At 40.4% G+C, this 25,377-nt stretch overlaps 1 pseudogene; it reads right to left on the bottom strand.

Moving 5' to 3' along the window:
• Positions 1-25,377, bottom strand: LOC149163162 (uncharacterized; annotated as a pseudogene).

Raw genomic sequence — 25,377 nt, 5'->3', positions numbered from 1 at the left:
CTATAAATTCCTTTGAGGCGGGTTCTCATGGAGTGAAGATGAAGAGGTAATATTGCCATATTTTCTTCCCTGCTTCACCATAAAGGCTTTCATAGTTTCATACAAAAACATTTTGCCATGACTGCGACTAGATTGGTCCTCAGATATTGTTATGATTAATTTATGCCTTAATTGTAGTTGAAGATACGTCTCTAATTCCAAAATTCCCTCCTTGCTTAAAAGCCAGCATTCTCTTAGATCCTGTACTTGCAGCAGTGGGGGTGGTACAAATGAACATAGACCAGTTGTCACAACAGCACCTTGGACGCTAAGATATTTTAGCGTTGGAAGGGAAGACACTGTGTGAAGAGTAATGTCTGAGAGAAAGTCATTCTGAGAGGAAGATGATTCAATCCCTTTGAGAAAGTAAGGGGATGGCAGGCCAGATCAGAAATGCGAGTATTTACTAAGTCTAAGATTCCCAAGTGTTCAAGTCGTTGAATAGAAGACAGTGAAAATTGTGGATTTGATTCACTTTTTCCTACAGGAATGAAACCTTTGATATTAATGAAGCTCAAGCTGATGCTACGTAATGCAGGAATGAGTCCCAAATATGCAAAAGCGTTATCATCCATCATGGTGTGAGATAATGCAATGAATTCAAGTTTGGGTACATTTCCATATAAAATAGATAAAGCATCAGAAGTGACTCTTGTATTACTTAGGTTAAGATGTTTTAAATTTGCTCCAATTTCAACCACTGAGTTCATGGATGAGTCTGTCACTCTAGTGCAGCTGAGATCTAGGCACTCAAGCCTATTCATACCATCAAGGAAGGACACATTGTCCATGGATGATCGAGACATATCCAGAAAAGTCAAATTTTGAGCATGAAGGCAAGAAAGCACACGGTAGGCATCTATGAAACTTGCCCCAGAGAAATGTAGCGTCACTAATGATGTTTCAGGTTCTTCCAATCCATCAAGAATAGATTCAATGGTACAATTGCTCATGTTTAAAGATGTAAGAGAAACCAATGCTGGAAATTGACTGACATTTTTCCATGCGAATTCAATTTAGGGAAAAAATTTGAGAAAAATAGCCCCTTCATTAGGAGTCTTGCTACCGAACATATCTGATTGATGTAACTGTGTCAAATTTGCAATGAAGAATCCACCAAGTCTATGATCAGTAAGCCACCTAGGTCTGAGGTGAGAGATGTGAGAACAGAAAGTTGAGCTACTCCATCTGCCTTTATTCCAGTCTCTGAAATGTTAGGAAATTTGGGTAGCTATGGTCGGAAATTTTCATTGGCAAGTGATGGAGAAATTTCATATTTTTGGGTTTGACGAAGTCAGCCTCATGATCATCAAGTGGGCCCCACATGTGTGAAAATGTACCTCCTAAAACTCATATAAATATAGATTCGTTGAACCTCATTTGGACACACATCACATCTTATCTGAAATAGCAAGAGAGCAAGTTCACACATGCAAAAGAATCTGAAGGAGAATCTTATCTGTGTTGACGAACATTTCTTCTCTATTTCAATTTCGTTGACTTGGACTATTGTGGATCTGTTTGACTGAGATTTGTCCCTATTCTGGGTTGTTGATTGGAGTTGACCACGTGCTTTGACTGAGGCTTTGACCGCAGGTTTGACTGGTTCGTTGAATATCATTTTTGAGACATTTAAGGACCGAATATCAGCTCTTCTGATCAGCTACCTTAGGCTGAAATTCAGCCCTTTGTTGCAGATTGTAATCCTTGACCAGCGTTGATTTTCTCTCTCATTCACTAGTTTTGACTTGGATATTGTTGAGGTCAGATTTGAAATTTTTATTGGAATATTCTGATGTATTATGGATGAACAAAATTTCTCTCATAAGAAAAGATTGGTTGGGTTTTCCCCTTGTTGTGAGTCTAATTTTGGTGTCTCTTCTTCTGTGGTTTACAGTGATCTCTATACTACTTTATTGATGAAATGAATGGTTGAAGTGTTTCATGTATAGCTACTTAATGATTGGAATGCAAAAAGAACACTGAATATATCATTGAAAGTTGTTATAAATTTTGAAAAACTATACTAGTCTTGAATGCACTAGAAAATCAACATGGGATCAGAGCTTTAGTGAAGAGAAAGAGTTGTGAGATCACCTTGAAGAAGAATTGAGAGCACCTTGAAGAGTTTGGAAGTTTTCATCTTTTGATTTTTTGATTGGTCATCTTCATGTTCATCGTGAATTCCTTCACGAAGACAGAGAACAACTTTGAAGGAGACACTAATTATAGGGCATGGAAGGCCAGGATTGATCTAGTTCCTGCAAGACAGAGTTCTGGGCATTGTTGTAAGTATAGTCACTGAACCAACTAATCAAGCAAGGAAAGAAAATTTTCAAGAAGATGACATCTTGACAATAAGCATCCTTATAGAATCTATTAGGGATAATCTAATTCCCTATATTGAGTAATTTTCCTTACTTTTCATGGACACTTTTGGGCGTGGATTGATGTGGGGATTCAATGGAAAGAGTGGGCTAGGTATATACTCTTGTCTTCTCCAATTGTATCCTAGTCCCGTGGGATCTCCTTTACTGGCTATCAGCTTTAGTATTGGCACTACATGGGAAATCCCAATTTTGGTTGCGTGGTCCCGCTTCCTAACACCATATACATCACTCCCTTCCATTCATTTTAGCCCCATTCATCTCTTTTCCCATCCAAGTCCACATGTGTTCACTAGGTCCACATAGGGTTAGCCTCCCCCTCCTCGTGTGTTGAAGAATGTAACCAGGTTCAATCATCATAAATTGTATTTGAGTCATAATGAAATGTATTTATCAAAAGAAAGAAAAATATTTTTTTATTATTTTTGTTATAACTTATTAAAGCATAGGATTCATGCATGGTTCATCATGTTTTAGGTCAAAGTCCCCATTGAGGATTTCTAGGTTTTGCCTTGAGTCATTAGAGTCATTATCCATTTAATGAGACCCTTCTTCAACTTTTGAATCATGTAAAGAGAATTATTATTGAGTAAAATAAGTCATTTGTCACCTCCACACCAAGACGACCCTTACTTATTGAAGTCAGCCTACATGAGGACAATTCGAACTCCAGAAAAGGGTATATATGTAGTGAAGTTCGATTCATTTGGGAGACGCACTCACACAAGTTCGATATCCAAGAAGAGGTAGTAGAAAAGTGCGAAGTTGCAAAAGAAGGAGGAGATTTGTTGTAGAAGGAAAATCAAAATTTTTGGGTTGTCTCTCTCTCACACGTGTGGATTCACTGGGCTATTTTCTAGAAGATTGAAATTATTGTCGGGTCGAAGTTACTGTCGGGTCGAAGTTACTATTGGATTGAAGTTTTGTTGTTGGGGAAGTCAAAAGTATGTTGCTGCTAGATCGAAGTGACTAGGTCAAAATTGTTGTTGGAAGGTTATCATTTGCAGAAGAAAGGAAGGGATGACTTAGTGATTGGAGGAAGTATGTGTCTAGGTCAAGGAGTCTTGGATCATCTCATGAAACTATTAAAGGAAGAGTTATTGACTGAGTTTTCCCCTAGATAGGGGTTTTTCCCTGGTTGTTTGCCTACATATGGTGTCTTTGATCTTTGTGTTATGGTTTTGGTAATTGCTTGATGAACTAAGATAAAAGAACATAAGAAAGTTAATAAGAACATAAGAATATCACAAGTAATTATCAACATAAAGAAAATCTTTCTACTTTTCTGATTTTCCAACATGGTATTAGAGCTAAGGTGAAGAAGAAGGAAAAAGGCAGCCTGAAGATCTATTGAAAGAAGAATAAGGAGCTTTAAGAAGTTTGAATAAGGGTCATCAAGGGAAAGGATTATATAAGAATTCAAGGCTATTATCTTCAAGAACAATGTCTAACTCAATGAAGGGAGAAAACAAATTAGAAGGAGCATCCAATTACAGGGCATGGAAAAAGAGGATAGATCTCATCTTCGAGAAGAATAAAGTCTTGGATTTAGTCAAAGGAAAAGTAAAGAAGCCTACAAATGAATTAAGTGATGCAGAAAAAGCAAAGTTCAAAGAAACAAAGATATTGGCCATGACCCTAATGTTGGATGGAATTAAGGGTAACCTCATCCCATATATATCCAACATAAATTCTCCTCAAGAGATGTATGAGGCCTTATCCAAATTATTCACAGTCAAGAATCTTGGTCAAATTGTAAGTCTTAATAATGAACTAAAAACTATAAAGATGACAAAGGAAGACATTATGTCATCCTTCTTTGTAAGGATATCTAGAATCATAGATGAACTCCAGGCAATAGATGAGATAGTACCTAAAAATGAGCTTGTAATCAATGCACTTGTAGGATTACCAACATCTTGGAGTGCCTTTTCATCAGGTCTCAATAGTTTGAAGGAAACTCCTATGTTCCAACCATTATGGAATGCATGTAGTCAAGAAGAAGTATAAATCTCATTAGTAAGAAACAAAGAGAGTGAAGAGGAGAAATTTTCAAATGCCTATTCTGATCATCACAAGAACAAAGGGACCTTCAAGAAGTCTAAATGGCCTAGAAGAAAGGTAGACCTATCCAAGATTGAATGCTACAATTGTCACAAGATGGGTCACTATAGAAGCGATTGTCCCGAGAATTCGAGAAATAGAAAGATAAATAGGTATCAAGAAAATGTTGCTGAAGAAGGATCTCCAAAGAAGAAAAAAACTGAATAATTGGAAATAAAGGACTTATACTACTAAGTTCCTCTACTCTAAGTTTTTGAATTATTTTCCTTTTCGCTTTGATTTCTAGTACTTGTAGGTTTAACATGCTTTGGAAAAACATTTTTGAATTGTTTTGTTAAAGATATAGGTATCCCTCGAAATTGGATTAAGAGGGAGCCCTCACCATTTTTCCAAAGGGAAGTATCTTACTCCTTGTATTATCCTTTTTATATTTGGTTTCCTTCTCTTATCTAAATGTGGTTGTACTAGATGCTAAGAACATTTATTTTCATATTTTCCTTGTTTAGGAAAAGCTCGTTGATATGCTCAAGGGATATGGAGAAGATATATTGGAATTGATGTCCTGTAAGGCTTGTCTAGAAAGCAACTCAAAGGTATGTCTTAGACCATAAGTTGTGATTCTCTTCAAGATAAAGGTACTTTCATTCAAATCTGCTTTACATTACTAACAAGTATTATGTCTAGGACCTTTGAATCATAGAGATTCTTGTTTGGGTGATTAATCATTAGATTGAATCTACCCTCATTAAAACCATCATGTTTTTGGAACCCTAAAAGGCTCCCTACAAAACCATAACCTAAGGGTATTTCAATGATAATGTGAAAACCCTAGTCTACTTAGGGTTACTGATGAAATCTAGAAAATATTATTCTTTTGATGTTTGGGGTTTTCATGGTAATGTCATATTTGGAATCTTAATATTGTTATGGAAAACCTAGTCCTTTAGGGTTGTGTATTCCTAAAACTCGAGGTTTTGGTAAATTAGGTTTTATGAGCAAAACCCTTATAATATCTAGAGAGGGCTCCTAGGAATGAAACCCTAGGTGTATGTTTGTTTGTCTGATCAGAACCCTAGCCTAATCAAGATAGTTATATGTCTCACTTTAAATGTATTGTTATTTGTCTTGGTCTTACCTAATGAATATTGATATGCTTGTGCATGATTATGAAATCCTAGATATGTATATGTGCTAAACTAATTGTTGATAGTGTGCAAATTCTAGGGTTTGTAACTAAGCCCTAGTAGAAGTTTGATATTCTAGGGTATGGTGATATCGTTTCCATTATGATGATAAAATCTAGGGTTTACAACAAACCCTAGTAGAAGTTGGTCATTTAGTTGATGTTGAAAATGGCAACAAGAAATGCTAAAAATAGCATTGCTATAAATAGCAGTTCAGGTACCAATGTTGGACATAGAAAAAGTGAATGAAAAAATGGAAGTGCTAAAAATAGCATTTCTATAAATAGCATTTCGGGATGGATTCCTATTTTAGTTAGTCCCTGAACTAAAATGGAGAAGTAAAATTCGAATGTGATCTTATCAGCTATTTGTAAAATAATTAATTAATTCATCTTGAGTTAATTAGTTGTAGAAAATCAAACATAAAGTCTATGTGGGGACATGCAACAGTTATCCCATTAATTGAGGAATTTATCCCTTAGTTAAAGAGATAAGGATGAGTTGTAATTAGTTAGCTCAGTTAACTGAGTTAAGTCCAGTTAGATTAGTTCAAATAGTTTGTTGAATTAATTGTGAGTTCAGTTAGTTAATGCTTGCATGCATGTAGTTGTTGCTCTCCAGATAATTGAATGTTCTCTCATAAATAACTCATGCATGTCAGTTCAGTCAGAGACCTAGTTGAGATCAGAGGAAGGGACAGTGTACTATCAGTTGGAGGATTTTTCCTTTAAAGGAAACTAATCCATGCAGAAGGAATCATCTCCTTCAGGTTTGTGTAGTTATTTCTGAGCCAAGTGAGCAGTGTGAGGTGGGAATTCACACAAGTGGAAGCACTGGACCCCAAGAAAAACTGCGCAAGGAAATAGGAGGCTTGGAGGGCAGAGGAGAAGGTTTGTGAGAAGCCTTTAATTGTCTATGAGCAACAGTTGGACTGTAGAGAGAGCATGATAGCTTGTGAGCTGATTCTTTTTGTAAATCTGAACATATTTCCACTTGTATGATAATATAGAGATTGGGGTTTTAGGCTGAGGCTTTCCCCGGGTTATTCTTCTGTGTTCATGTGTGATTGATTTCTCATTCTCAGTTATGTGTGTTCTATTTGATCTTGCTCAATTTGATTAAGCTTCTGCAAAGTTTGTTGTAGAAGTAGATCTTGTATTTTGCTTTAGTATATTGCATAGTTTGTTGATCTACAGTGGGAATTTCTACATGGTATTAGAGCAAAGGTGATTAAAGGAGAGAACTGTATACAAGAAGGGAGAAGTTCGAAGGTTGAGGTTCCTGAATATAGAAATCGAGTTCTTATCACATCTCAATTTCACCAATGGAGTTCAGTGGTTTAAGACTCGAGTATGCCCTTGGTGGCAGCTCAAATTATATAGCTTGGAAGGATCGCATGGAAGCAGTATTAGAGGATAACGGTCTAAAGGATTTCATTGATCAAGAAGTCCCCAAGCCGACTGATGCTACTCAATTGGCGGAATGGAAGAAATGTGTGGCTAGAGCAAGGAGAATCCTTCTAGAAGGAGTTCGAGACAACATAGTCTCGAGTCTCCATGGGAAGGAGACACTGTTTTCAATGTGGAAAACATTGAAGGATCTGTATTAGAACAACAGCGATCAAAGCAAGTTGGCGCTGAAAGACAAGCTTTGGAAAATCAAGTGTGAAAAGGGCGACACGATATCTACATATCTGAACAAGCTCACCACCTACAAGGATGAGCTTGGAAGTGTAGGGATCATGACAGCCGATAATGACATGGTGAGTCTTGCACTCCTCGGTCTTCCTAAGAGTTGGCATAGCTACCAAGGCTCGGTAAATGGAAGAGAGAAACTGCCAGATTGGGAACAACTTTGGTCGGATCTGATGCAGGAGGAGATAAGAAGAAGCACCAGAGATGGTTCTTCATCCAAGGAGGATGAAGAAAACTGCGCATTAGCGAGTAAGGCAAAGAAAGGGAAGGAGAAGGATTCTCATCCCAAATTGATTTCTTCCCATGGTGGGAAGAAGTTTGACAAATCAAAAGTGCGATGCTTTCATTGTCATGAGGTGGGCCATTTTGCTACAAATTGTCCACTGAAGAAATTAAAGATGGGATCCAAGGAAGGATCTGAAGGTGACGCATTGGCCTCACAGTTTGAGTTGGATTTCACCCTCTTCGCATGCATGGTTCATCTATGGTGGGATGTGGTTGGTTTCTTGACAGTGGAGCTTTTTTTCACATGACCAGCGACAAGAGTTTGTTCAGTACCTTGGAGGAGAAAGATCTCCAGATACTCATAGCGATGGGTAATGATGAAAAGTATAGTGTCTTAGGTGTAGGCACTGTTATTTTTTAGAGGGAGAATGGAGCGCACAGTACCTTGACCGATGTCAAGTATGTACCAAGACTGAGGAAAAATTTGGTGTTGATCATGAAGCTGGAAGACAAAGGCTATGATGTAGTCTTTAGTAAGGGAAAGGTTTTCCTTAGACACATCACCACGAGACAGGTGAAGCAGATCAGTTCACGAGTCAAGAACATGTATGCTCTTGAGGTTCAAGATGCATGCAAAGCCTTGAGGAGCAAGGCAACTGTTGGAGACCTGGTGGTTGAGAGGGAGAATACATTACCTCTCAACATGTAGTGCCAGGAGAAGTCTCAGACAATTTTGGAGGAGCCACAATTGGTGAAGCAACTTCAGGAGGTTGTGGGGCAGCCACAACTAGAGAAGCCGAGAGGAGATCGAGTGGAGACATCTACTCATGTAGAGATCTCCAGTAGGGGGAAATTTCAAGCTAAGTGGGCAAAGGGATCACATGCATCCACACCTCCAGGTAGGAGGTGGGGTGATGTGGAGTGACAGTCCTAAGAAGGCTGGAATAGGGGCAGGATCATTGAGGTACCCAACTTCTTTGATTAGACCTTGCTACAGGAGCCCCGACGAGGAGTAGCAGGACTGGCTGAGTGGGTAGTGACAGATGCGGATGGAGCGGCAGAGAGAGCTATAGTGCAGGAATCCCAAGGCAGTGTAGAGCTATAAGGTTGTAGCAATGCGAGAGGCACAGGAGTGTTGCACCAATGCAGGATGGTACAGAGAGGTGTGCAACGGTGCGAGATGCATGGAGTGTTGCAGCAGCTCAGAGGTCAGAGAGGGAGCACTTGTCAGCGACAGATGGAGCTTCAACATCAGAGGATGTTTCTAGCTCAACATGGAGGTCAGTTGGGAGATTTTTTTTGTTTCTAGAGTTGTTGGAGTAACAACACTTGGGAGAAGTGTTGCATGCAAAAAATTCCAAAGGTTCAGGATTGGATTCGAGTTGAATGCCTTTCTTGTTGAGAGGGAGTGTTGAAAATGGCAACAAGAAATGCTAAAAATATCATTGCTACAAATAGCAGTTCGGGTACCAATGTTGGACATAGCAACAAGGAATGAAAAATGGAAGTGCTAAAAATAGCATTGCTATAAATAGACTTTTGGGATGGATTCCTATTTTAGTTAGTCCTTGAACTAAAATAGAGAAGTAAAATTCGAATTTGATCTTAGCAGCTGTTTGTAAAATAATTAATTAATTCATCTTGAGTTAATTAGCTGTAGAAAATCAAACAGGAAGTCTATGTGGGGACATGCAACAGTTATCCCATTAATTGAGGAATTTGTCCCTTAGTTAAAGAGATAAGGATGAGTTATAATTTGAGTTGTAATTAGTTAGCTCAGTTAACTGAGTTAGGTCCAGTTAGATTAGTTCAAATAATTTGTTGAATTAATTGTGAGTTCAGTTAGTTAATACTTGCATGCATGTTTGCTGCTTTCCAGATAACTGAATATTCTCTCATAAATAACTCATGCATGTCAGTTCAGTCAGAGGCCCAGTTGAGATCAAAGGAAGGGATAGTGTACTATCAATTGGTGGATTTTTCCTATAAAGGAAACTCATCCATGCAGAAGGAATCATCTCCTTCAGGTTTGTGCAATTATTTTTGAGCCAAGTGAGCAGTGTGACGTGGGAATTCACACAAGTGGAAGCACTCGACCCCAAGAAAAACTGCGCAAGGAAATAGGAGGCTTGGAGGGCAGAGGAGAAGGTTTGTGAGAAGCCTTTGACTGTCTATGAGTAGCAGTTGGATTGCTGAGAGAGTAGGATAGCTTGTGAGCTGATTCTTTTTGTAAATATGAACATATTTCCACTTGTATGATAATACAGAGATTAGGGTTTTAGGCTGAGGCTTTCCCTGGGTTATTCTTCTGTGTTCATGTGTGATTGGTTTCTCATTCTCAGTTATATGTGTTCTATTTGGTCTTGCTCAATTTGATTAAGCTTCTGCAAAGTTTGTTGTAGAAGTAGATCTTGTATTTTGCTTTAGTATATTGCATAATCTGTTGATCTACGGTGGGAACTTCTACAGTTGAAACGTTAGATTATGTTGTGATTGGTTTTGATTGTTGACATATAAGGCTTAGTATATCAAAATTGAAATCTAAGGTTTGCATTAAATCTTGGTAGAAGTCTAACATATGAAAGTTGGATGCACTATAGAACTATAATTTTTGAATTGCTTCTAGGGTTTGAAATATATTATACTAGAGTATGTCATATCTCTGGAAGAAATATTGAGGCCCTATATATAATGAGACTAATATCTTAATTGAGTTATCAATTTGATCTAGGGGTTATAACCTAACCTGAGCAAGAAGTTGAAGTTTAAAAGTATGTGTCTCTTGCTGATTATGAGCCTAACTAAGTTTAGGTATTTAATGTCTAAATTCTAATGCTTCCATTATTGTATGATTCTGATATAGTTAACTTCATGCTTCTATATATATATATATTTGGTTGTACTTGCCATCTAAGTTGTGAATGTACATAATCTTCAAGAGGTTGAATATATTCTCAAGTTAAGTTGATTTGATTGATAAGCATGATGAATGAAGTTATATGAATGATGATGATCAAGATAAGAAGGATGGAAGCCATGAAAGATTCTCTGATGTCATAAAAAGAATTTAATCTCCTTAAGAGGGAGCCTGAATAACAGAAATAGTATATCTCCCAAGTTGAGAGGGAGGGCATATTATAGTCATGATGGATACCTTGAAGAAGAAATTGGAGAATGTATATTGAGGTGTTGCTAAAAGAAGGAAAGAAGGATCTAGTTGTAGAATATGTTGCTACATGTGAAGTAGGAAGGAAGTTATATGATTGAGGAAACTTCTGTCAAGATTTGTTTGGAAGCCTCTAAGTCCTACTGTGATAAATTGTGAAGCAACATCAAGATGATTGAAAACCCTGGAGGTCTGTGTTTACTTATGTATATTTGAAAGTTTTTTACTAATTAGGGTTGTGATTGTTCAGGTAAATCTCTTGAAGTTTTGGAAGCATGCTTAATGCTACTGATCTGTTTGATCCGAAGAGATTTGATGTGTTGAGGCATTGTGTGTGTAAAATTTCTAGGAGGACATCTGGTCAACTTGTGTGTTGATGTCTAGTTCCCGAAGTAGGGAGGGTGGTGTTGGTCATAGAGATCTGACCTTGCATTATACACCTAGTTACCTAGGTTGATGTTTAGCAAGTAAACCTAATGGTACCTAGAGAGGTTGAAATCTTTAGTCCATCTTGGTCCCACCTGGATAGATTGCCCTGATCAGGAACCTAGTCTGTGGCATTGTGGGTGCCTAAACTTTTAGTGGTTCATGTGTTTTGAGATCTTCCATGTACTTGTATATATATGAATACCTCCATAGCTAAGAGGGAGTGTTGAAGAATGTAACTAGGTTTGGTCTTCATAAATTGTATTTGAGTCATAATGAAATGTATTTATCAAAAGAAAGAAAAATATTTTTATTATTATTATTGTTATGACTTATTAAAGCATGGGTTTCATGCTTGGGTCATCATGTTTTAGGTCAAAGTTCACATTGAGTACTTCTTAGTTTTGTCTTGAGTCATTAGAGTCCTTGTCCATTTAATGAGACCCTTGGGCTTTTGAATCATGTAAACATAATTGTTATTAATTAAAATAAATCATTTGTCACCTCCACACCAAGTCAACGCTTACTTGTTCAAGTCAGCCTACATGAGGACAATTCGAACTCCAAAAAATGGTATATATACAATGCAATTCAATTCATTTGGAAAACACACTCACACAAGTTCGATATTCAAGAAGAGGCAGTAGAAAAGTGCAATGTTGCAGAGGAAGGAGGAGATTTGTTGAAGAAGGAAAATCAAATTTTCTAGGTTCTCTCTCTCTCACATGTGTGGATTTACTAGGCTATTTGATGGAAGATCAAAGTTACTTTTGGATCAAAGTTATGTTGTTGGGGAAGTTGAAAGTCTATTGCTACTAGATCGAAGTGACTAGGTCGAAGTTGTTGTTGGAAGGTTATCGTCTACAGAAGAAAGGAGGGCCTAACTTGGTGATTGGAGGAATTTTCTGTCTAAGTCAAGGACTCTTGGATCATCTCGTGAAACTATTAAAGGAAGAGTTGTTGACTGGGTTTTCCCCTAAATAAGGGTTTTTCCCTGGCTATCTGCCTAATGGTGTCTTTGATCTTCGTGTTATGGTTTTGGTAATTTCCTGATGAACTAAGATAAAATAAGAACATAAGAAAGTTAATAAGAACATAAGAATATCACAAGTAATTGTCAACATAAAGAAAATCTTTCTACCTATCTGATTTTCCAACATGTGTCCGTCTCTTTTCCCATTCGGGTCCACATGTGCCCATTGGGTCCACATAGGGTTAGCCTCCCCCTCCCCATGTCCACACCTTGGGTCGGGCCTAAAACAATGCCCTGGAGGTTGATGTAGCTAAAAAGAAAAGAAAAATCATAATTTGGCCACTCTCAATAGGAAATGTAACACAAAATGCAAAAGATGGCTAGGACATACAAATTTAGCACGTGGGCAAAAGCTAAACATGAACTCTACCTCTTATCTATGGACATCACCCTAGTTCCTATGGGCCATAGATGAGTCCCATCCACATTAAGGAACCCATGATTGTCCCAACCCCTGGTGGGCAATGAAATGCCCCATCTTAAAAGGGGGTATTCACTTCTATATCCTGCACATCATGCTCTCATCCCCTGGAGCCTCGGGTAGTTATGGAGAAGAATCAATCAAAGGAAAAAGGTATATGAAGAAGGGTAGAAAAACAAAGGCTGAGGTAACTCATGTACCACAATTTCCTCCATCCTACACTCATATAACCACGTGTGGGCTTCCCTTATTGTAGCTACCCTTGTACCATGACATGTGGCTTGGAGCATTCCCTTGATCGCCACTAGGTTCCATCACTATATCATTTGCCACCTACCACCTAATGGATGTACCATGGACATGTCACCCCCTTTAAAGGTTGAAACCACCTAATAGGGTCCTTGATTAATCCCCCTTATTGAGCTTGGAGACACTTGTACATGCCAAAACCCACTATGGAAGGGCATGCCACCAAGAAGTGCCCCATTGATTCCATGAATTGTAAGCTCTTTTACTTGATTATTCTAATGATTTGTTGTGTTGGAGGTAAAGGGGACATATTGGATCTTATACAAGATTGTAGGTGGGTCTCCATTTGGGTCTTAGTCTCCCTATATAAGGTCCTAACCCTCGAGAGGGCCACATTGGCGCTTATAGGGTGAGTGTTGAGAGCCATGGACCTCCACCATAACAGAGAGTACTTTATGGATCCCCAGCACCACTTAATGATTCCTCATGTTCCATCTTTTGGATGAGGATGATGCACCCAGTTCACCATGACCAACCGGATCCACGCTTGCACCATACACTTGGTAGATGTTCCAGGGTCTAGATGAGGATGTGTCTCACTGCATGAGACAAAGGAGGGCTTATGTCATCATCCTAGCCCTTACAAATGGTTTATAGGCATTGCCGATCCACTTGGAGACCCATGAGGATGTCATATCGTCCCCACACCCACTTTGGAGCACCATAGGGATTTTCTTGGAAAACAAGGGGCTAACCCCTTGTCCACTATGTTTGAGGCCCATTTTCACATCATGGCACACTCTGAATTATTGCATATTGAAGTATAAAGACCTTAAGTAGCCGCTCTCATACCCTAATGCCATGCAAAATTACTTGAAGGCTTCCTTGATTGGGTAAATATTTTCCAAACACAAAATTCTCTTTGACTCCATCTCTCCCAAAGGATAAGGCATTAATCCTTCCATAGGTAATCACTTTCAAATAATATTTCTCTCACCTCTTATTCTCTTTCCAGGCCTAGCCTTGATCTAAAAATGGGGCACTAAAGGCTTCTTGTCAGCTTACAAGAACCTCTCCCACTTCCAGAGCTTAAATATTCCCAAGATATTATGATTAACCAATTACGGAATTAATAATGCTTGAAATAGGTGTGTGCTTGTGTTTATTTTTAACTATTAAGTGCTGTAAGTTCTTTTGCTTATGCTGATATGTCAATACGTGTAACAATAAATAATGCAGCAATATAACAAACACACAGAACAACAATATAATATGAAGTTCACCCAAAACTCTTGGGCTATATCTCCTTGAGCTCTAATAAACTTGACTAGGCTCTCTGGGATTATGGAAAAGTCCTTTTACAAGCTCCATGCTCAACTCCACTGGTTTACACAAAACACAATGGGCTTAGAACACCATCTTATCCCCAGCTCTGAAGCTCTCCGGCTTTCTGGCTCTGGCTCTGGCTCTTTAGCTCTAGCTTCTTTGAGCTCTCTCTCAGCCTCTGCGTGCCTCTGTAATTCTCTTGACCTCCAAGCGATTCTTCAGCAACCTTCCAGTGACCTCTTTCAGCAACTTTTAGCTCTCTGGTTTTTCCACTTGACCTCCAAGTGACTCCAAGGCTCCCTCAGCTACTTTGCGTGTTAGCTTTTCGCTAGCTTCTCTGCGCTCTACCTCCAATCGTGCTCTTTGGCTTCTTTGAGGCATTTTTCTGGCTCTGTGGCTTCCCCAACTGTTTCTCTGCATGTAATCATCCCTCTGCAGCTTTGCGGCTTCTCTACTCCTTGTCTATTCGACTGGCCATCTAGCTCTGTGACTCTATGGCTCTGCGCATTCCCAAATGCATCATTTTCTACAAAATGCCTGCTTGTAGCGTGGAAAAATGATCAGGAGCTGTTACAAAGGGATCAGGGCCTTTTTCCCAGTAAAAATTTGAAAATGGACAAAATTCCAATACACAGAGATTTCCCGAAAAATACACTATTGGGCATGAATTTCGGACTTCAAATTCCATGAAATCACCCCTATAAACCTTATCGGGTCTGCCTTTCATCGGCATATCACATCTCTTAGGTGGGAGGTCTAAAAACCTCAATACATGGGAATGCACAAAAAATCTGAATTCCCGAATCTCAAAATTTATGCAATCGGGCTTATAATTCCCATCAGGTCCGCGCTTTATCGCTTATTGCAATTGCTATTGCGTCAGCCCTGACATCGAAGATCGCTGATCACCAATCACCGATCAAATCCTAACCATTTCTCTGCTCCTTGATTAGACAACTGAGATCGCATCGCATGTTGCTATCGCATCGGCCCTTTGTATCGGGGATCACCGATTATCGATCACTGGTCATCGATCGCCAATCACCGATATCGGTGTATCACTATCAGTCCCATCGGCATCTTGCATATCGTTGTTGCAACGGCCCAGGGGCATGGTCCTCAACCTTCTCCGATCACCGATCCACTGACCGCCGATATCTCTGATCATCGATATCGGCTCCAATCGCAAATCACAATTAGCATACCGCATTCGCTATGGCCCATGGGTTCCAATATCGGGAGAAGGCCTACCTCCAATGCGATAAGTCGGAGGTCATAATCAGGGGTTCCTTCCACCCAGACTTAAGTCCTTCCCTTTATCCTTTTGCGATGCGATTTCCTTTATAAGGCCTTTTAAACCATTTTTAGAAGAAATGCCTCCTTTTCCAAAGGACAAATGCAATCTTCTTTCTGCAATAACTTCTGCATCCAAAGTCCGTTTTAGCCCATTCAAGTTGCAGTAGATTCATAATGAAAAGATCTATGCAATGGAGCTATTTCCAAGAGCATCCTTGGACTTTCATTTTCCTCTATGAGGAACACTTTAGACTTAGAAGTCTATCTTAGATCCATTTTGGATCACACCTTCCCACTAAAAGAACTTTTGGTCTCCAAAAGACTGACATACTGATCTGAACAGTAAATGAGAGTAACAACACCCTCTTCTTTCAGCCTCCATACTTCTGCCTTGCATAGTGCCTCTAAACCAAAGCCTTTGACCACTCTCCTTCCTGGATGTGCTGGTCCTCCTGGGAAGAACTGTCTTCCTTCTTGACTTCATGCAGAACTCCTGCTAAGATGGTCACAGAAGGTAGTTTGAACTTCTCTGCCTTGATCATTGATCCAAGGTGGCTCAAACCAATGTGAAGTCACATTTTCTCCACAAAATTTTCATTTGTACCTGTTTGAAAAGCTGTCAACAACAACTGTTAACAAAAATAGAAATACAGACAACAATTGGATGGACTAAACTCCTGCTTCAACAAAAGAAATAGATTTCACATCTTGTGAACACCTCCATGTCTTACATCTGCATACAAATGATGGACTAGATACCAAGCCCACAAAACATGCCTTTAAAACAAATGACCCTTCAAGTCAAGCATGTAGAAAAGATCTCAAGGATTCTTTTCAAAAGATGAAACACTCCATCATTATCTCCATTCTGGAGACCAAGTTAACTTTTCTCAAGTCAATATCAACATGCATGTTACAACAAAGCAATCAACCCTTCAAGTTAATTACACATACATGTTCAACTACAAGAACAACATCAACATCCCTGTGTCAATGCACATCATTCTCATGCATGCATTTCATCCTTCAACTTTCGCTTAAGCACACTGTACTTTCAAAGCTGAAATGAATATAATGTTGCAGCAATAAAGTGAGTCTCCTACTCAACTTTTCCATTCACCTTCTTGGTAAAATCTTGCAACTTGCATTCTCATTAACAAAGAAATGCAAATAGATGCAACAATGGACATGCAATCTTAATTGGATAAGAACTCTAACAATTTCTTACCAACCCACTTCAAAGGTGCTACGTTTGTCTGCACATCAACATCAACATGTGAATCATCCTGAAACACATCATCCATGGAAACTTCCTTTCCATTTTTGTCATTTTCTCTTTCCACCTTCTTCAAGTTTCATGGAAGCATTGTTGGATTCAGATTCCAACATTTTGCAGCAAGATGTCCAGTAAGTGCACTGCATGTGCATCCTCTTGACAACATCACTTGCCTTGTCCAATGGACCCTTGGCTTCTTGCTTCCTTTCCTTCAAAATTTTCCTGTATGTGGCCATTCTCTTCCAACATCTAGAAACATGATGGTTATCCAAACCATAAAAGGAGCATGCAATTCTTTTCCCATATCTATGTGGGAATTTACCATGCTAAACATAATCAAAAGGAATATGGTTAGAACCAGATTTATACCTTTCCCTTTCACCCTTATTGCCTTCATGAGGAGGTGAAGCAAATGAAGAAGTGGCTCCCTTTGGAACACCATCAATCTCTTCAAGGCTTTCAGAGTTTCCACAACTCTCTGGTTCAAGTGTGTGATTCTGAACACCTGCATCCTGCAAATGATGTTTCAAGCTATTGCATTCCTCCTGAATACAATCTTCACACTTCTGAGGTAGAGGACCTAAAATGAAACTCCTTCTTGGAACTGTTTCAATGGCCTTCATGGCAACTTTGGAACTCTTTCCATAAGACTGTCCATAGCCAAGACCCAAATACTTAGGCCTTTCCTCAACCATTATTGGCTCAACAATACCCTGTGCATGTTTACCCAAGACCTTTCCTTCATAGCCCATCTTGGACATTAACTTGGAACCTATGCCTCTGGTATGTTTTTCAAAAGAACCCATATAAGCATTCTTAGAAGAATTTGAAGACAAACAGGAACTATTTACCTCTTCTTAAAGCTGATACTTGACTAAGGCTTCTTTGGCAACAAAGAGATATGACTCCAACTCATGCATCCTTTTCATGTTCATATTTGCAATATGAAGTTGCCTCTCCACTTCCTGCAATTTGTCAGAAAGCAACTGCTTCTCTTCCTCCACGGAATTCAACTTGTCTCTAAGTATGCTGCTCTTCCTTCCATCCCCATACATTTCTCTCACCATATCCATAATGATGAACAAGTCTTGCTTCATGTCTTCATCAAAGAATCTTGTGATGAAGGAGGGATTTGAAGACTCACTTGTAGAAGTAGTCATTATGCCAATGAACAAAAGAACTTCAACAAGATTAACAAAGAGCTTATTCAAGCAACCTTTTGCAACAAACCTCTTGTGCTTCAAGGATTGCTTTGAGGTCCTTTGGGATAAGAAGAATGCCTTCAGCCCTTCTTCCTTCTTGTCCTTCCTAGACTAAGTTATCAATAGCTTTCCCTTCACCTCTACAAACTCAAACAATAGTCAGTCTGCAAACAAGCATATAATCAACCTCTGACTGTTTAAACACCTTTCAGACAAGCAATCTTTGCTCTGTCAATCAAGCATTCTGATCTAATACCACCTTCTCTGGTATAATCATCTTTGATATCACCTTCCTGAAGGTGGGGTTAATCAATCTCAAGCTATGATACCACCTGATCTGAAAATGGGGCACTAAAGGCTTCTTGTCAGCTTACAAGAACCTCTCCCACTTCCAGAGCTTAAATATTCCCAAGATATTATGATTAACCAATTGTGGAATTAATAATGCTTGAAATAGGTGTGTGCTTGTGTTTATTTTTAACTATTAAGTGCTGTAAGTTCTGTTTCTTATGCTGATATGTCAATACATGTAATAGTAAATAGTGGAGCATGATTATTTAGAGGTCTTTGTTTCAGCGAGATGTATACCCCAGGAAGTTTGTACACCCCTCCACGCGGGGGGGTGCGGGGGAGACTTGTCCTCCCCGCGGGGGTTCAGGGGGGCTGATCCCCCCTGGTTGGGGGGTCCAGGGGCTAGTGGTCCCCTGACGGGGGTTTCGGGGGTAGCACCCCCGAAGCTAAAAACAGATGTAAAATTGCCTTGTAAAAGTATAGTAATTTCTAGTCAATCTGGGCCATTCATTAGGCGGATGATCTGACGGTAGAACTTATGTTTAGTTTAGGGTTTTTTTCCCTAGAAAGCAACCCCTCTCTTTGTATGAGGGCATTGTATTGAGGCTGTGTATTCTCCGAGCGAGAAACAGAGAGGTGAGATTGTGAGAGAAAATAGAGGATATTACAGCGGATCTGCTGTAGGTTGTGTCTCTTCATTTTGTTGGATAATAGAAAGGAAGGACTGGCTGTTCGAGGTGGACGTAGCCCAAACTGGGTGAACCACGCATATTTGTGTCTCTCTGGTTTTATGTGTTTGTGTTTTTCCGCATATTATATGTCTTGCATTTCTCTGTCATATATAATATTTTTCTAACACATAATAGCAATATAATATGGAGTTCACCCAAAACTCTTGGGCTACATCTCCTTGAGCTCTAATCAACTCGACTAGGCTCTATGGGATTATGGAAAATTCCTTTTACAAGTTCCACGCTCAAATCCACTGGTTTACATAGAACACAATGGGCTTAGAACACCATCTTATCCCCGACTCTGAAGCTCTCCGACTTTCTGGCTCTGGCTCTTGGCTCTGGTTCGTGGCTCTGGCTTTGGTTCTAGCTCTAGCTCTGGCTCTGGCTCTTCAGCTCTGGCTTCTCTGAGCTCTCTCTCGGCCTCTGCGTGCCTCTGTAATTCGCTTGACCTCCAAGCGATTCTTCAACAACCTTCCAGTGACCTTTTTCAGCAACTTTCAACTCTCTGGTTTTTCCACTTGACCTCCAAGCAACTCCAAGGCTCCCTCAGCTGCTCTATGTGTTAGCTTTTCTCTAGCTGCTCTACACTCTACCTCCAATCGTGCTCTCTGGCTTCTTTGAGGAATTTTTTCGGCTCTGCGGCTTCCCTAGTCGTTTCTCTGCGTGTAATCATCCCTCTGCGGCTTCTCTACTCCTTGTCTGTTTGACTGGCCATCTGGCTCTATGACTCTGTGGCTCTGTGCATTCCCAAATGCATCATTGTCTACAAAATGCCTGCTTGCAGCATGGCACAATGATCAGGAGCTGCTAGAAAGGGATCAGGGCCTTTTTCCAGGCAAAAACCTGAAAATGGACAAAATTCCAATACACAGAGATTTCTCGAAAAATACACTATCAGGCATGAATTCCGGACTTCAAATTCCATGAAATCACCCCTATAAACTCTATCGGGTCTGCCTTTCATCGGCATATTTCATTGCTTAGGCGGGAGGTCTAAAAACCTCAATACATGGGAATACATAGAAAATCTGAATTCTCGGATCTCAAAATTTATGCAATCGGGCTTATAATTCCTATCGGGTCCGCTCTTTATCGCTTATCACAATTCCTATTGCATCGGCCCTAGCATCGGGGATCGTCGATCGCCTATAAAATCATGACCGTTGATCTGCTCCTTGATCGGATGACTGATATCGCATCGCATGTCACTATCGCATCGGCCCTTTGTATCGAGGATCACCGGTCGCCAATATCGGCATATCGCTATCGGCCCCATCATCATATCGCATATCATTGTCGCAACTGCCCGGGGGCATGGTCCTCAACCTTCTCCGATGGCCGATCCGCCGACCGCTGATATCTCCGATCATCGCTATCGGCTCCAATCGCAAATCGCAATCGGCATATCGCATTCGCTACGGCCCAGGGGTTCCGATATCAGGCGAGACCTACCTCCGATGCGATAAGTTGGAGGCCACAGTCTAGGGTTCATTCCACCTGGCCTTAAGTCCTTCCCTTTAGCCTTTTGCGATGCGATTTCCTTTATAAGGCCTTTTAAGCCATTTTTAGAAGAAATGCCTCCTTTTCCAAAGGACAGAGGCAATCTTATTTCTGGGATAACTTCTACATCTGAAGTCTGTTTTATCCCATTCAATTTGTAGTAGATTCAGAATGAAAAGATCTACGTAATGGGGCTATTTCCAAGAGCATCCTTGGACTTTCATTTTACTCTGTGAGGAACACTTTAGACTTAGAAGTCTATCTTAGATCCATTTTGGATCAAGCCTCCATAGGTCACCTAGGGCATCATTTTTCTCCCATTGTAGCCATAAAAAAACTTCAATCTCTTGCCCATTAATGTGCTATGATTTTCTCTAGAGGCCCTCCAAACTTCAAGAAATTCTGACATTGGGATCTTGAGATATAAGAAGTCCTAGCTCAGGGACCATTTCTTGCCATAGGTTTCCCTTGGCTAGTGTCCTCACTTGGATCATTGCATTTAATTCCCAAAGAAAACTTGTCCTTTGATCCTCTTACTCTCCCTAATTAGGTCAAGCTCTTCCTTTGTTGATCAACTCCATATCCTTGATCTAATTCTGGGTCCACTTGGTCCTTTGTGGTCCCGCAACTTTACAACTCTAATTTCACAAAGATCACATAGAGGCCAATTCTCCACAAGGATTTTCGGGTCTAGGAAACCCCTTAAAAAGATATATCCCAAAAGGCTAGTCTCAAGAATCCTCCTAACTTTTCCTAGAGAGCCTATTTTGTTGGTTTTTTGAAATTCCGACGGTGGGATCTTGAGATATAGCAAGTCCTAGCTCAAGGACCATTGCTTGCCATAGATTTCCCTTGGTTAGTGTCCTCACTTAGATCATTGCATTCAATTCCCAAAGAAAACTTGTCGTTTGATCCTCTTCCCCTCCATAATTAGGTCGAGCTCCTCCTTTGTTGATCAACTCCATATCCTTGACCTAATTCTGGGTCCACTTGGTCCTTTGTGGTCCCACAAAATTACAACTCTAATTTCATAAAGATCACATAGAAACCAATTCTCCACAAGGATTTTCAGGTCTAGAAAACCCCTTGACAAGATATATCCCAGAACCCTAGTCTCGAGAATCCTCCTAGCTTTTCCTAGAGAGCCTATTTTGTTGGTTTTTGAAATAACATTCAAGAAAGAAATGTGTAAAGAATAGAAATGAATCACACAAACTAACATAGGAATTTACGTGGTAAAATCCTGACAGTGTTTCAAGGAAATCTCCATGGGGCAAGGGATTTGTTGGCTTGATGGGGCTTGAATCAGGTTCAATGTTAGCTGCACCAACCAACAAAACCCTAACTGTTGGCCCTTTTGACAACAACCCGCATAGCGTAGGCTACAGTCTCACCCAAAGCAGTATTGGGGGATGACAAAACCAGGTTTCTGCATCCAGAGGTTAATGTGATAGGTTCCTATAGCTCCTAGGGCTTAGTTCTATCTTCGCACACCCTAACCCTTCCGGAACAAATTATTACATTAAATTCACTTTAACAACTTCCAGATCTTCGCGAAGGCCTTTAATCATTCATTACATGTATAAACAATACAACTCTACCACTTTCACACACAAGATAAGAATCAATTCATATAAATTGCATTACAGAGCGAACATACAGAAACTTATAGAAGTAAGAAATATTACATAGATATGCAATAATTAGCTCATATTTGTCTTTATTAGATATAATCATTCAAGTACATACTTATTTTCCCTACGCACTTAGCTGCAGGAGCCTTCCGCTTCGCATAAGTACATGAAATAGACATTTCCCGCCTTATCTTACTTGCCCTTACAAAGATTCTTAACAATTCAATGCTTCCTTAGACTCGCTATGACTCTTCTATTTATAGCCTTACTTTTACAATACCATGGTTCGCGGACCATGGGGTCTCAAAACATTCCTATCACCTACCCATCTAAGGGACTAAAGCCCCTTTGACTCTGACTAGCTTTGTGCTTCGCTTCCACATTTCATGGAGACTTTACATCTTTACAAAAATAAATTACAAAATTTATCAAAATTTACCCCAGGGACCCCTTCCCAACAGGCCCCCAACAAAATTTGGTGACTTGTCCTCGAGTCACTCAGCTAGTGTTGCAATCATGTCCTGGAGTTCGCGGAACTCCATCTTCAGAACTTGCAAATTAGTTGTGCCCTGCATAGCTGCTGTTGTACTTCCTCGACGAGCTTCTCTATAGTAGGATCTTCCACCATGAGACCCATTGTCATTTGTGTTTGCTGGATGCCCTTCAACTTGTTCTGAGCTGACAAATTGAGCTGGCTAACTTCCTTCGTCAAAGGCTATGTTCTAGCCCTCAAGATGGCCTCTTTCTAGTGTAGCTCTTTAATTTCCATCTGTAGCTGCTTGCCTTCCTATAGCCATGAGAACCACCATACTGGCGCCAAAGTGCACACAGTCAACCTTGTCTCATCAAATTGTTGCTGCTTTTCCTGAATGTCAGTGTCAATCTTCTGTAGAGTGGGATCCTCCTGCAGAGATGTCCAGAGTTCCATGGCCTTCTTGAATAAGTTTGTGTAGTCCTTGACTATTGTGTCCAATGTGGCCATGCCTTCTTTGATCGCTACTCTACGCTGTTCTTGAACTTTTGGCAAAGTTGTTGGCTGCAACTTCAATTGCAACTCTGAAATTTGTAGTTGGAGTTCAAATCGGACTTGGCTGATTTCATCCTTTGATTCCTTGACTGCCACAGTCAACTTTTGTATCTTCTCTGTTAATTCTACTTCTGTGGAAATATTGAGTTCAGGTAGCGCATTACAGGCCTGTGTAATCATTGCTTCCAACTGTTAGCTATGTGTAGCAAGTTCCTCCTTTTCCTTCAGTGCCTGTGCCTTTTCTGAAAATATCTGCTGGTTTTTGATTTTGACTTCATTGATCACCAGTAGTGTGTGCTACTCCCTTACCCTCAGTTCATCAAATACACCATGGTGCAATTCATGTAGGGTCTGGATAGGGAGTTCTGTGAGATTGACACCCAAATCCTTGATCTGTGACATTTGCGTGTTTGCTTCCTCTGACTGGGCGCGCAGGGTCCTGTCCGACAATTGAATGACTCTGAGATCCAGAGTTTGATCTGTATCTAGGATTATCACACTAGCTTGCTGTAGGGTCACCTGGCCAATGCTCGCTTGCAATTGCCCCGTCTAGATCTGTAGGTCATGTAGATCCTTCTCTACATTTCTCAGGGCCTCCTAGTACTGTTGCTCGAACTGTGTCTAGAGTTTTGTTGTCATGTCACGGACCTTATCACCAATCTTGTCTAAGTCCCCCTTAGTGAGGACTAGCAGATCCACCTGGGAGAATCTGGTGGACTTTTGCTTCTTTCGCGGTCCTGATGTTGTCTGCTTCAGCCTCTTCTTGCGCTCAAAGGGGGTTTTTGGCTCCTCGCCCCTGCCTCCTTCGACATCTGACTCCTCTTGGTCTAGAGTATGCTGGGAGTCAGACCCCTCAACTTCTATGGTGACTTCCTTGTCCGCCTGCTCTTTGTCGACATTTGCCTTAGCAACAGCTTCCTTGGCAGCAACTTCCTTTTGTAACCCAACTTTCTCTCGAGTTGCAACCTGCTCTATCTCCTTTTGCTTTTGCGCTGCTTTGTTTTGCACAGAGGTACTTTCCTCGACCTTGCTTTTTCCTCCACCTGGATCTGATGGAACCAGCCAGTCCCCTGGCCATTTACCAATGATCTCCAGTACATCTGCCTCATTTACTAGGTAAGGTAACTTGTACCATGCCTTCTTGGATCCCGCCACACGTGGATAGAAACATTGTGAAAATCCGCCTTGAATTCTACATAAGGCTCCAATTGTTCATATAGAGTAGGTGACAACCTTAGCCTCTGGTTGATCACCATGCGGAGATCCATCTCTACGAGCACCCAAAAAATTTTGGTCTCTGTGACCCACGTTGCATCTTTGGACGCCCAGAGCGAAGTGAACTTCGCTGCCTCCGAAAGGTCAGGATCTTGCAGAGGAAACTAATTATCCTTCAACATTCTCCATGCTACCACTACTATCAACAACAATAACTAGGCATACTGAAATGCCTTGCCCTCATCCTGGGCTTCACGACAGTTTGCCAAAAACTCTTTACAGAGTTACTGAGCCCATTTGTACTAGACTCCTTTAGCACATTGTGTAGCTAATGAAATCACCGGCACCGGAACCTCGTCCACGTGACAATTCTGCATAATCATGTAGGCCAAGATCTGTGCGGCGAACTGCATTGCTTTGTCGGTAATGGAGTGGATAGAATATTTGTGTGACTTCTTCACCAATCCAAACTTGCTCCTCATTTGGTCGATGAGCTGCTTTTCTTTTGATTTTCCTCCAAATGCCTCTGTTGGATCCACACCTTAATAGGGAAGCATGGTAATCTGGTGGATCAACATGTCAGTAATAGGGATGGGTTCTCCCAGCCAAAGACACACACAATGTTAATGATCATTCGACTGAAATGTGGCACCCAGAGCATGTTCAGCAGGCCCTCTTTCTCAATTCTCGCGACCCACTTCATCGGCTCCACTCACATTACTCTAGTTTCCTCATAGTAAATTTTTGCCAAATATTTATTCAACACATGCTGCGGGAACTTCTCATGATCTTCCAAGTCCCAATCCTCCAGTTTGAGTGATGGAATGCGCCCCAATAGCGCACCCTCAAACACCACCTTCTTGAGCAGTAGTGGTGTAGAAACCATGAATTTGACGGTATCCAGATCTATAGGCACCTTATCTTTGCCTTTCCATAGTGGGATATACTTCGGGAGCCGAGTTAGGGGCTCACCCTCTTCGGCATCCAT

This window comes from Pinus tabuliformis, chromosome 5_2 (genome assembly GCF_031772625.1).
Source record: "Pinus tabuliformis cultivar Carrire ecotype Pingquan chromosome 5_2, CPIR1, whole genome shotgun sequence".
NCBI classification, from domain to species: Eukaryota; Viridiplantae; Streptophyta; class Pinopsida; order Pinales; family Pinaceae; genus Pinus; species Pinus tabuliformis.
The sequence above is the reverse complement of the archived record's forward strand: the minus strand, read 5'-3'. Positions and strand labels throughout refer to the sequence as shown.